This window comes from Mytilus californianus, unplaced genomic scaffold (genome assembly GCF_021869535.1).
Source record: "Mytilus californianus isolate M0D057914Y unplaced genomic scaffold, xbMytCali1.0.p SCAF_4, whole genome shotgun sequence".
Taxonomy (NCBI): domain Eukaryota; kingdom Metazoa; phylum Mollusca; class Bivalvia; order Mytilida; family Mytilidae; genus Mytilus; species Mytilus californianus.
Window position 1 is genome coordinate 28,336,015 of NW_026262690.1, and position 14,783 is coordinate 28,350,797.

Genomic DNA, 14,783 nt, shown 5'->3' on the forward strand with positions numbered 1-14,783 from the left:
GGTATTACTCCTACAGGCGAGAGATATTTCTGTGTCGATAGTATACTTTAAGAATTACTAATAAAAGTTCACTTAGTTGGAATGGGGTTATATTGGTATGAAAAAAATTAAGATTATTAATTATCTTCTAGGACTTATAGATGAACTAGTCCCAGTAATTAAATTATTGAGAAAAAATTGTTAGAAAAATGAAATTTTGGTTATATCCTTTGAATTTAAACATTTGAAAAGTGCATGAACTGCAAAATTAAAGCATGATGCAATTTTTTATTTAATTTGCTGTTGTGTGAAGTTGAATAGATTTTGTGTTGATTTTTCTTTGTACTTTTTAGGGAAATGCAAAATATGAAGAATTTGCGGAAACTTATATTTTACTGTTCATTAATAAAGCTTTGTTACAGTTCTGTCTAATTTTTACTGGGTATGGTTTGACAAAAGACTGAAAACTAAGCAACATGAACTTCATAAAAAAAAAGAGGAGTGAACTCTGGTTCCCTGGAAATAAAAAGGACAAAAGATGAACAATAGTTTAAAAAAGGATACATTTGTTGTACAATGAAAATTAAGTAAAATATAAACATTAATCATAAAAAACCAGGGGTGAACTCATGCTCTAAATTGTTATGCAGTTCCTGGTCTTTTAGTGGCACAGAACTTGTTTTATGAACTGAATGGCTATCAAATTTTGGGTTCGAGCGTTCCTGATGAAGGTAAATCCAGAAAAGTTCAGTGGTATTATTTATTTCACAATTATGTTAAAAGCACTGAAAAAGACACAAGTGGATTTTAAAAATATACAACTAAATTTTAATATTACAGCTAGATGTGAAAGAGTCACTTGAATTAAAATAAACACAGATATAATTAATGCAACTTTAACTTTGCGAATTTCATGAACATTTACGCCTTGCTTAGACGGAACTTTGATTTCATCTGCATTTTATTATATCCCGCTCCGAATGACAGGGTATACTGTTTCACACCTGTCTGTCCGTCTATACCATGAAATGTCTGTGGAATTTAACACATGAACTACAAATCAGAGTTTCCTGAAATTTGTTATAAGGCTTCATGACAGCATTCTGTACTGTGTTCAAATGGTGTTACATGTTTTCAAATACATCGCTCATCAACTTCATGTTTACCGAATACTGATATAGAATTCTAAACGTAATGGTCAAGTATGAAATTTTAGTTGCATTTTTCTAGGAAACTTCAAGACATAGCTTCCTGAAATTTGTTATCAGGCTTCATGTCAGCATGCTATACCGTATTACATGGTTTCAGCTAGATTAATCTCTCATCAATAATGCTTTACCGAATGCTTAAAGAGGGTGTATTAGCGATCGCGAGCAGTAGTTCACACTTTTACCTATTTCTGACATTTGGAACTCGTTTAGACTTTCACATGAAAAATCAATGGTGGGTTATAAAATGACCAAGGTGGAAAATACGTACAGCATTGCAAAATGACATGTTTTCAGTCATATCTTTGGTAAAAAATTGAAATGGATTTTAACGTTAATAAAATAATCAAAACATTGAAATAAAATAAATACAAGGTAAGCCTATATACCTGTATTGATAAATTATAATGCCTCATATCAATGGAAACGTTTTGAATTCAAAGACAAAAGGGAAAAAATTCAGACTCGTTTGACCTGACTATTGAAAATTTTATACATGCAGAAAATGGCTTTATAGGACTAGTTAATAAAGTGATGGTTTTCATCTGCAGAGAAGATAAATTCCAGATTTACTCAAAACAGCACTTTTATCTCCAGTATTCAAAAACAAAGGTTTTTTTGGAAAATGACGTTGTCAATTTTCCTATACCGCTGACCAGAAGTCATTTACCGCTTCCAAAAGCCGCGTTCCGTACTCGGTTCCGTTTTTTACATACTTATGTACTTTAGGTGTCTGACCACCAATTACTCCCTCCAATTTAGAACTTATGTAAAAGTAGCCCTACTCTGACACAAAATAGTGCTTTTGATGTCCTTGTTTACTTAAACTAACTAACAAATTTGCAGAAATGAAACTTTTGGTGAAAGAGAAATAAATTTAGACCATTTTGAGCCAAAATTTACTTGTCTATGAGTTTGCATTAAAAATTGAGGATCAATGCGCTCCATTGTATACTAATTTAAGATTTCCAGAAAACCAGGGGTTATTTTTGGAGTACCTCTTTTTGAAGGTCAGTTTTTTTCTTAGAAGGCTTTAAAGGTATGTTGAAAATTGGCATGCAGAAAGCTGATACATGTACAATTCAGGATATACCTGGTTTCTATGAAGTTAAACTTAAGGTAAAATATTTAGAAAGCTGTGAAAATTGCAAAATTTGGTTGAACAGATAGGGATATGTAATTGGTGGTCTGACACCTTTAAGCGAAATGCGGTGAAACCCCAAAATCAGAAAACGATCTATTTTTTTGTCTTAACTGATCAATTGAAATGATAGTAGCCACATTTTAATCTTTTTTTGGGCAAAAAGTCAGATATTGCAAATTTAGAGCCTTAAACCTGAATTTGTGCTATTTTTAGCTTTCCCATCCTGACAATATGCTTTCATATAAAAAAAATGTCCTAAATTGTTATAAATGAACAGTAAGTTGTTTCTGTGGTGTTAAACATTAAAACATAGGTTGTTTACTACCCCAAAAAAATTGTCGTCATGAAGATTTAATGAAATTATTTGATTTTTACCCCTCATATCATTGCGTCATACAAAGTATTTGGCAGATAACATAGCCTGATGTAAACACTGCATAAACTCACAAAAATCCCATTTATAATCTCAAATGAAAGTTTTATACCTTAAATTTGATTGACTGATAGTAAATAAAAACAGTTAAATGACCATGACCGCACTTTTGATCAGTTAATAGTCCCATTACTGACACCAGGTGAAAAAAGGGGGGTCAATATTCCTTGACTCTTCAATACCTTGGATTTTATAATAGACTCATTGTAAAAATTGTGGAAAGTCTTTAAAGTACTAGAACAGACAAGGAAAAATCAACAAAAACTGATGTTTATGTTCTCGTAGTCCAAAATGAAATTTTCAATTATTTTCTATCAAAGTCATACATTACAGTCAGTTTAAATTGAGCTGTGAAATTTGTAATATAAGTCCCATTATGCTCAGATAGGCTGTTTTTAACTACAAATTGACTAAGGATTAAGAATAAAGCAAAACAAAAAATTTCTGATAAACTTTTTTGTCTCTTTAGGTGTCAGACCAACAATTACTCCCTCCAATTTAGAACGTATGTAAAAGTAGCCCTACTCTGACACAAAATAGTGCTTTCAGTGATGTCCTTGTTTACTTAAACTAACCAACAAATTTACAGAAATGAAACTTTTGGTGAAAGAGAAATATATTTAGACCATTTTGAGCCAAAATTTACTTGTCTATGAGTTTGCATTAAAAATTGAGGATTAATGCGCTCCATTGTATACTAATTTAAGATTTCCAGAAAACTAGGGATTAATTTTGGAGTACCTCTTTTTGAAGGTCAGTTTTTGTCTTAGAAGGCTTAAAAGGTATGTTGAAAATTGGCATGCAGAAAGCTGATACATGTACAATTCAGGATATACCTGGTTTCAATGAAGTTAAACTTAAGGTAAAATAATTAGAAAGCTGTGAAAATTGCAAAATTTGGTTGAACAGATAAGGATTTTTAATTGGTGGTCTGACACCTATACAGAATTGCATTCTTAACCTGTCCATATGTTTATTGTTATGAAATGGTATTTTGAGCTATCCCTTTGGTATATTTTTCATATTTATACGAGCTTTCGCTTTTATGTGCATGTCTTTACAATCCGTAAAAAAATCAGAATATAAATAGATCCGTTTTGTTATGGTTTTGGACTTTTTACATACCAATGATAACCAATCGCTAGACAAAATAGTTCTTGAAAGAATGTTTACCTTTCTTGTCAGTTGAACTTTAAAATCATTAAAAAAATAATAATCGGAATCATCTTGATAACCATACAAAAGATAATGCTCTTTATCAAGATTTACGAAGTTTTTAAGAATCGAAAATTAGTAATACGGTTATACCCACGCGGTGCGTATGTATTTTGTTTACAAAGTTATAGCTGCAGACAGTTGAACGGCAAACGCCTGAATCTGACAGATGAAGGTCAATCTGTCGACACAAAAACTACCCGTATGTAAAATGTGCACGCCCATAAACAGCGCCATCTATTTTTTTTTTCTTCGTCGTCTTTGAGAACAATGTTCTGTTCTGTTTGAAATTAATTAAAAGATATAGTTTTACATGACTGATTATGCATGATATGCTGACAATGTGCGCAATGTCCTTTAATCCAAGATTGAAAATAAGTTTGTTTCCTACGTCAAAATGGCGGATTCCAATGTTTACATTTTTTCCATCAAAACAAAAGCTGACACAATTGCGTGTCCGGCCATGAATATGCAAATTATTTATTGTTTCGGGTAGCTTATCCAATTGCATTTACTGTTATATAAGTGGCTATACGTTACCATCCATCGTTACAAAAGTAGGATGTGTTTGGTGTGTACATCTCTGGAATATTGTGTATTCAATTTTTTACGGTAAAAATCAATGTTATCTTCATTATATTTCAATGCAAACACAAGTCATAACAACAAATAATTGTTTATAAAACTTATAATGTAAACAGACATGTTTAACCGTCTGTCTTAGCAAACATTCGTGTAAATAAAGCTGATGGGTTGTTTTATAATTCAAGCACAGCAGACAAACACGTGGTTGTTTATTGATGTTTGTTTACTTAAAATGCACGGTGTTGTGTACTGTATACCTAGAAATAACCACTATTTTGTTATAGTTGTTTAACAGCAGATATAATTAGTATTTACAAAGGGATTGTATTGCTTTCAGAGTTATATAAATTACCTTGCCTAAGAAATAGGTCTAGCTAGGTCCTTATAAAAAAATGAGGCTATAATGATGTAAATTACCATATTTACCTTACAGCTGCATTTTTTGCATTATATATATATCATATATGTACATAGAGAACAACAGATAAAATGCACATGAGTTTAATTACCATCCTAAGCATTAATTTTAATAGGTGGTAGCAAATAGGGCAGATTGGCCTATATATGTGGTGTCCCCACATCTACTCTGTTGTTCCTAAGTCTCAAAATTCTGCTGGCCCTAGTAATGGAGCACTTTATATTTAGTCCAATGGTTTAGTCCTGTCTTTTTTGTCTCTCTTATTTCTTATTTATATTATTATTATTATATTTCTTATATTTTCTTGTAATAACTCTTCTTTTTCCTGTGGTGCCTTTTGTTGATTATTGAGGTCTGTAAAGTGACTTATAACTGCCAACAGCCACATTATTTGGACTCTGGTGGATAGTTATCAGACTATTATCTCATTGGCAATCATACCACATCTCCTTATTTTAGTACGGGTTAATTATTTGAAATAAATGACTAACAAACATTAAATAATTTGAAAAAAAAAAATCTGCAATAATTTATGTTGTCATTTTAAGATTTCGGTGTATATATATATATATCTCAACAATAAAATTTGGTTGTATAAATGTTGTCCCTATGTTTGTAATTGTCAAACTAGTATAACAATACTATTGTCTAAATCTACAGAAATGAATCATGCTTCAAGTAACAGAAATAACAAGGTCACTAGGTCACTTGTAACTTATCTCTTAAATAAGGACTATGTGGGGTTTAAGAGCTTGCTTACTACAGGCTCTTCATAATCATTTTGTTAATTAATTCTACAAAGAAGGGGATAGTCTGTTAATATACCCTTGACTAAGAATAATGAAATTGCAAGAAACAAATTCACATATTACTTTGAATATTGTTAATCGTTCAGGTAGTCTCGAGCTATTTCTTTGTACAAAAGAACAACCAGTAGTCATCTTCACTTCACACATATATTATCTTGACAAACAAATAAAAAAGCCATAGACATTGAAAACAATTCATATCTATTCTATTGTCAGTCAGCCTACATACCATGAGCTGAAAAGTCTCCTAAGATTCAGTAGGTAAATTATGTAAAAATCAAGGCTTGCATCAAAAATATCCCAATATTAGAGACAATGGCGTCATTTTTTCTCAGAGCTTTCAGCTCTTTGATTTCTAGACTGAATGAAGAGTTATCGTGGTATTACAGTGCTGCCATATTTTGTAAGATGATTCAATCCAGCTTAAAATCTAGAGTTCGCCTAAGGAGAATGCCATTTCAGTGCACTCTGCAAGTATTAGGAGGATTCGCACATAATTCTGCACCTTTAAATGCACCATTGATCATTTGGGAGGAAACGAATAGAGAAGCATTCGATCTAGGACAACTCCTGATCATAATTATGTTAAATGCAAAATCCCCATTTGATGTATTAATTCATGAATACTAAATGCGTAAGCTATATTATTGGTGAATAAATGACAGCCATTGGAACCTTATCAACAATTTACACAAACATGCACCATCCGTTGTAAAATTCAATAGAAAATTTTCAAATGAATTTCGAGTTTCACAGGTTGTACGTCAAGACGAATTCTTCATGTCGATCTTTATTAGGTATATATATATATATATATATTGCTATATAATTTACAGCAGTCTATAGCTAGTTTAAGAATCGAAATTTGTCACATACCGTGTTGTCCCGGTGAGTCCGCAGATATTTCTACAAACAGTGTGACAGATCCATTTAAAGCTCAAATACTATCAAAAATAAAATTCGAATACAGTTGCAGTGAGCATTTATTTATAAATTACAACCACAAAAAAGCGTAGTTATTAGATGAAAAAACAAACAGAGAAAGCGATATTACCCAGTTAATTAAAACAAAAACATACAAAATTTCAAAATGTACAAACAGCAACTCATCTTTCAACACAAAGATCAAAGTAACACAAATACATTATAATCAATACCATCAATGAAAATATTAAGAAGCTAGAACAGCTTACAGTCTCATACCTGGTGGGTATCATGGAGAAAAGCATTGAACTCTAGTACCTGCATTAATACATTGAAAACATATAATACAAGTTTTAGCTTTCTAAAAAGCTGTGGACTGCTTCGCTCTATCATATTTTAAGGTAATTTGTGTGCATGTGGTTGTTGATTTAATATTGGAAACGTGGTATATTCATATATTGATTGATATAAAATGGATTTCTTAGACTTGGAATATCAATTTTTGTATATATATTAAGATGAACTTTTCTGAAATTTTAAACTGGCTGTTCAGTGTTTAGATGCGTTATACACCCATGCTTTTAAAATGTTGTTCACTTTACTTGTTGAAAAGAAGTTATAAAATACAAATAATGCATTTATGTAAACATTGTATAGGAACATTGTTAAGCAAAACAAATCGTGCATATTGCAGATTAACAAAGCAATTAAACACGTATTAATAATTGATATTTCAATATTGAATTTCAGTGTGCAATATATGCATAATAAAATAAACATGAATTAATGACAGTTGATCGGAACTGAAATACACATAGTTAATTTTCCGGCATTTGATGTCTTATCCTGAGACGAGAAAAGTCTAGAATTCTTTATCTCATTTAAGCCAATAGCTGTTGCTGTATCTCAGCCGCATCATAAAGCAACCAATCAGAATCTATATGTAATAAGTAATTATTTCAAGATGGCGTGTATATCGACTTAAACTAATAGCTCCGCACCGTGATGCGAAGCAACACACATTACGATATGGATTGGGGATACTCGTACCAGTAATAAACAGATACTGTTCTTATCTCAAAAAATGATATCTGAAATGCTACCAATTGAAGAACATGTTAAAACTCTAAGCTACGTGTAGAGTACATCTCTAATTCCAGAGGAATCAACCGAAAATCAAATAGCTAGGCGACAATTAGCTGGCAAAGACCAAAATAGTCACAGTTGGTTCACAGAGGTTATTACATGATATAAAAATATAAGAAACCAGAAATCAATCTCTAATAAGACACCCTATCTTAAAAAATATGATCTATAAAAGCATTAGCAATTGCTATGAAAAATATATGACAGATATCTCCAAACTATAAAGAAATATAAATTGTCCATAATAAAAAGAACGAGACGTTCATCGTATACCAAACTGCGTGACGTATGGACAATATTTATGGTAATGAATTGGTCTCATACATATTTATAGCATCTATGGATTATTTTAGCGCTACTTTCGACCACTGTTAAAATTGGTCTAGTTAAATAGTGAATTGCCTTCTTATCGGCAGGTGTGATCTAGACCCATCCCTACGATCCTGATCTATGCGCTGTAAACGTTTAATTTTCTTAAAGTCACACGGTCCTTCATCTTTAGCCAAAAAAATGAATTTGTTTTATATCATCTTCGTTAGCATAGGGTTACGATCCAGTCCCCTCCTCTCTAAATTGATATGTAGTAGCATTTACTGAAACAATTCTTGTTCTGGAATGATGTCCTTAGATAAAAATAGTATTAAAACATTTGACTAAAGATCCAAAATGAAAATGCTTGTGTTTGAAGGAAAATGATATCATTAAGAGCTAAAGCTATCTGCAAGTTTTTACATATTTTTTATAGTCTCTGGTATTGTTATCTGTAGGAAAATGTGTTTCTTATACAGCCGGAGCTATAAAGAGCAATCTTAGAGGAAATTAATATCAAAAAATTCTAACTATGACCTTTTAAAATGTATTAAATATAGTGTACATATGAATAAAATCAAAATATCTACAAAATTGCCCTGTTGTCCCTTCGATGCTGTATTACTGTATAGTACATGTTCTATTCCTCTTCATTTAAAAGCGATATAGGTATACCACTTAACTGTTCTCTTCTATCGAAATATTCCATTTTTCGATGTACCTGTAAAACCATGAGCAATATTTAATAATGCCTGAATTGTTTTAGGCAAAATGATCATATGAAAAGGATTTCCATACAATTTTGATACCCATTGTCTATGAAATCTGAAATTTACCACACATATGCTGTTTATAATAAGGCTTTTATTTAAAACAACAAAACACATTTTGGCTGAATGTTAATGTGATATAGCAGAAATATTGAATGAAATGTATGATAATTCTTTTAAAAAAAAAATTAATAAAACACCTTAAAGTTTATAATATGATCGGTTTCATGGCAATACGATGCATAAATATGACATGCATCAAAATGTTTGCATCCATTACCAATTAAATGATAAGTTACATAACAACATCATTTCCATGATAAAAGAATTAACGTTATCTTTTTTGACACAAACAAATCAGAATTTGAGATTTCCTAGTCAGTCCAAACTTGAACTTAAAAAAGCCTGTTTTTAATCGATAACATAAAAATATATGTTTAAACTTACCACGTAACATGAACCTCCGAAAAGCAACCAGAATGGTATTAATAAACAGATAAAGGACGGATTATAGCAGATCTGTATCGGTGAAGAATCGTTGTAGATTTGTAAACCCATTCCTTTTGAACCCGTTGCCCTTCCGGCTAACACACTTTCGTTCGGTATATAATTTAAGTACCACTCTTCAATACATTTTCCAAATTTGATCTGAAAAATTTACCTCAAATTTAAAATTGTATGAAGATTTATAGGATTTGCGATAAAAACAAAACTGCAGTTTTAAAAGATAATCGAATTGAGAATGGAAACGGAGAATGTATCAAAAAGACAACAACCTGGCCAAAGAGCAGAAAACAGTCCAAAGCCACCAAAGGGTCTTAAACGAAGCGAGAAAATCCAGAACCCGGAGGCCTCTAAACAAAAATTAAAAAAAAACACACAAGACTAACAAAGGCTAGAGGTTCCTGACTTTTGACATGCGCAACAATGCGGCGGGGTTAAATATATTTTGTGAGATCTCAACCTTCCCCCTATACCTCTATCCAATGTGGAATAAACAAACACACAACAATACGCACAGTAAAACTCAGTTTAAAAGAAGTCCGAGTCCGATGTTAGAGTAGGTAACAGAAGAAACTAAGCAAAATGTCAATGATCAACATAAATTAACAAAGGACTACTAGCAGTTACTGACATGCCAGCTCAAGACCTCAATTAAACTGATCGAATGATTATGTCTTCATCATATGAAAATTAAGCACAACTCCTCCCATTATGGTTTTAGTACCATGCCATCATGAATTACACGAGTCTCAGAGAAAATAACCCGTATCATGCCAACAACTGGTATTAGAAGAAATGTGTTTATTTTCAATTCAAAGACCCTATAAGTGAATCGATATTAATTCCGAAAAATGCCATCTTCAATGATTGACAACAGTAACTATATTCCTTCTGAATAAGTCTGTTTAAAGGTTTGGATAGCTTTTGAGGTGAATGACGACATTTTTGTGCTTTGTATAGAATATTAACATAAAAGATGGGATGTGAAATACCTGAACGTATAAGATGTCTGCAGGTTGATTTATATTTACGAATGATGTCCGTACACCAATGTACCGATGATGAAATTAAGTAAAGGTTTTTTAAACTATGTGAAAAAAACAAGATGATATCAAAAGATAATTTATAATCTGTGATAATAAATAATGCAATAACGGTTCGGACTTTTTCTGTCGTCTAACTTGGAGCCATTACTGAAATTTAAAAAAAATAGCATCGGTATATTTAAATTCTCTAACTTTGATACTATTACAACTAAATGTGAAAGTATGACAATGAAAAAAAAAGTTTTTAGGTCAATGAAGACACGACCGTTACCGGTAGAAATATCACAGACACTGAAAAGAATTGTATCACAAAATACAACATAGAAAACGAAAGCACAAAGCAATATGAACCTTACTTAAAATAGAATGAACAATCGAGTAGTTACTATGAAAGGAGAACCTGGGCGGATATGAAAGGAGAACCTGGGCGGACAACTTTGATAAAACAAGTTTCAAGTACGCAGAAACGATAATTCTATCAAAATTGTGTAAAATTATTCCTTTAATACTATTTGCTTATGAAAACAGTGCGTGTTTGAGGTTAAGACATTCTAAATTGTTAATGTTATATTTCCATGTTAAGCATTGTCAAATGCTGTTCTTAATTGTGTAAATTGTACTAGTACAATTTAGTAAACGGAAATTATGTAATGAAATTTAGAATTGATAAGCTAACCAGAAGGAGTGGTGTAAATCAACTATTGGTTTAGAAACCTTTCAAATAAATGAAAAGTTTACTTACAATCCCGTATGACTCTTTACATATTTTGTAAGATGATTCAATCCAGCTTAAAATCTAGAGTTCGCCTAAGGAGAATGCCATTTCAGTGCACTCTGCAAGTATTAGGAGGATTCGCACATAATTCTGCACCTTTAAATGCACCATTGATCATTTGGGAGGAAACGAATAGAGAAGCATTCGATCTAGGACAACTCCTGATCATAATTATGTTAAATGCAAAATCCCCATTTGATGTATTAATTCATGAATACTAAATGCGTAAGCTATATTATTGGTGAATAAATGACAGCCATTGGAACCTTATCAACAATTTACACAAACATGCACCATCCGTTGTAAAATTCAATAGAAAATTTTCAAATGAATTTCGAGTTTCACAGGTTGTACGTCAAGACGAATTCTTCATGTCGATCTTTATTAGGTATATATATATATATATATATATTGCTATATAATTTACAGCAGTCTATAGCTAGTTTAGGAATCGAAATTTGTCACATACCGTGTTGTCCCGGTGAGTCCGCAGATATTTCTACAAACAGTGTGACAGATCCATTTAAAGCTCAAATACTATCAAAAATAAAATTCGAATACAGTTGCAGTGAGCATTTATTTATAAATTACAACCACAAAAAAGCGTAGTTATTAGATGAAAAAACAAACAGAGAAAGCGATATTACCCAGTTAATTAAAACAAAAACATACAAAATTTCAAAATGTACAAACAGCAACTCATCTTTCAACACAAAGATCAAAGTAACACAAATACATTATAATCAATACCATCAATGAAAATATTAAGAAGCTAGAACAGCTTACAGTCTCATACCTGGTGGGTATCATGGAGAAAAGCATTGAACTCTAGTACCTGCATTAATACATTGAAAACATATAATACAAGTTTTAGCTTTCTAAAAAGCTGTGGACTGCTTCGCTCTATCATATTTTAAGGTAATTTGTGTGCATGTGGTTGTTGATTTAATATTGGAAACGTGGTATATTCATATATTGATTGATATAAAATGGATTTCTTAGACTTGGAATATCAATTTTTGTATATATATTAAGATGAACTTTTCTGAAATTTTAAACTGGCTGTTCAGTGTTTAGATGCGTTATACACCCATGCTTTTAAAATGTTGTTCACTTTACTTGTTGAAAAGAAGTTATAAAATACAAATAATGCATTTATGTAAACATTGTATAGGAACATTGTTAAGCAAAACAAATCGTGCATATTGCAGATTAACAAAGCAATTAAACACGTATTAATAATTGATATTTCAATATTGAATTTCAGTGTGCAATATATGCATAATAAAATAAACATGAATTAATGACAGTTGATCGGAACTGAAATACACATAGTTAATTTTCCGGCATTTGATGTCTTATCCTGAGACGAGAAAAGTCTAGAATTCTTTATCTCATTTAAGCCAATAGCTGTTGCTGTATCTCAGCCGCATCATAAAGCAACCAATCAGAATCTATATGTAATAAGTAATTATTTCAAGATGGCGTGTATATCGACTTAAACTAATAGCTCCGCACCGTGATGCGAAGCAACACACATTACGATATGGATTGGGGATACTCGTACCAGTAATAAACAGATACTGTTCTTATCTCAAAAAATGATATCTGAAATGCTACCAATTGAAGAACATGTTAAAACTCTAAGCTACGTGTAGAGTACATCTCTAATTCCAGAGGAATCAACCGAAAATCAAATAGCTAGGCGACAATTAGCTGGCAAAGACCAAAATAGTCACAGTTGGTTCACAGAGGTTATTACATGATATAAAAATATAAGTAACCAGAAATCAATCTCTAATAAGACACCCTATCTTAAAAAATATGATCTATAAAAGCATTAGCAATTGCTATGAAAAATATATGACAGATATCTCCAAACTATAAAGAAATATAAATTGTCCATAATAAAAAGAACGAGACGTTCATCGTATACCAAACTGCGTGACGTATGGACAATATTTATGGTAATGAATTGGTCTCATACATATTTATAGCATCTATGGATTATTTTAGCGCTACTTTCGACCACTGTTAAAATTGGTCTAGTTAAATAGTGAATTGCCTTCTTATCGGCAGGTGTGATCTAGACCCATCCCTACGATCCTGATCTATGCGCTGTAAACGTTTAATTTTCTTAAAGTCACACGGTCCTTCATCTTTAGCCAAAAAAATGAATTTGTTTTATATCATCTTCGTTAGCATAGGGTTACGATCCAGTCCCCTCCTCTCTAAATTGATATGTAGTAGCATTTACTGAAACAATTCTTGTTCTGGAATGATGTCCTTAGATAAAAATAGTATTAAAACATTTGACTAAAGATCCAAAATGAAAATGCTTGTGTTTGAAGGAAAATGCTATCATTAAGAGCTAAAGCTATTTGCAAGTTTTTACATATTTTTTATAGTCTCTGGTATTGTTATCTGTAGGAAAATGTGTTTCTTATACAGCCGGAGCTATAAAGAGCAATCTTAGAGGAAATTAATATCAAAAAATTCTAACTATGACCTTTTAAAATGTATTAAATATAGTGTACATATGAATAAAATCAAAATATCTACAAAATTGCCCTGTTGTCCCTTCGATGCTGTATTACTGTATAGTACATGTTCTATTCCTCTTCATTTAAAAGCGATATAGGTATACCACTTAACTGTTCTCTTCTATCGAAATATTCCATTTTTCGATGTACCTGTAAAACCATGAGCAATATTTAATAATGCCTGAATTGTTTTAGGCAAAATGATCATATGAAAAGGATTTCCATACAATTTTGATACCCATTGTCTATGAAATCTGAAATTTACCACACATATGCTGTTTATAATAAGGCTTTTATTTAAAACAACAAAACACATTTTGGCTGAATGTTAATGTGATATAGCAGAAATATTGAATGAAATGTATGATAATTCTTTTAAAAAAAAAATTAATAAAACACCTTAAAGTTTATAATATGATCGGTTTCATGGCAATACGATGCATAAATATGACATGCATCAAAATGTTTGCATCCATTACCAATTAAATGATAAGTTACATAACAACATCATTTTCATGATAAAAGAATTAACGTTATCTTTTTTGACACAAACAAATCAGAATTTGAGATTTCCTAGTCAGTCCAAACTTGAACTTAAAAAAGCCTGTTTTTAATCGATAACATAAAAATATATGTTTAAACTTACCACGTAACATGAACCTCCGAAAAGCAACCAGAATGGTATTAATAAACAGATAAAGGACGGATTATAGCAGATCTGTATCGGTGAAGAATCGTTGTAGATTTGTAAACCCATTCCTTTTGAACCCGTTGCCCTTCCGGCTAACACACTTTCGTTCGGTATATAATTTAAGTACCACTCTTCAATACATTTTCCAAATTTGATCTGAAAAATTTACCTCAAATTTAAAATTGTATGAAGATTTATAGGATTTGCGATAAAAACAAAACTGCAGTTTTAAAAGATAATCGAATTGAGAATGGAAACGGAGAATGTATCAAAAAGACAACAAC

General features: G+C 31.4%; 1 long non-coding RNA gene across 5 annotated transcripts in view; it reads right to left on the minus strand.

The window, feature by feature from the left end:
* Positions 1-6,756: 6,756 nt before the first annotated feature.
* The window catches only part of LOC127737862 (uncharacterized), a 34,850-nt gene continuing 26,823 nt past the window's right edge, over positions 6,757-14,783 (minus strand). For 3 of the 5 annotated variants that reach the window (XR_007999835.1, XR_007999834.1, XR_007999831.1), the window contains exons 4-5: positions 14,455-14,655; positions 11,824-13,958 (exon numbers count right to left, since the gene is read on the minus strand). This is a non-coding gene — a long non-coding RNA (uncharacterized LOC127737862). Of the gene's footprint in view, positions 8,892-9,387; positions 9,589-11,823; positions 13,959-14,454; positions 14,656-14,783 lie in introns of those variants that run through there. The other 2 variants (XR_007999832.1, XR_007999833.1) reach the window with 2 other exon arrangements.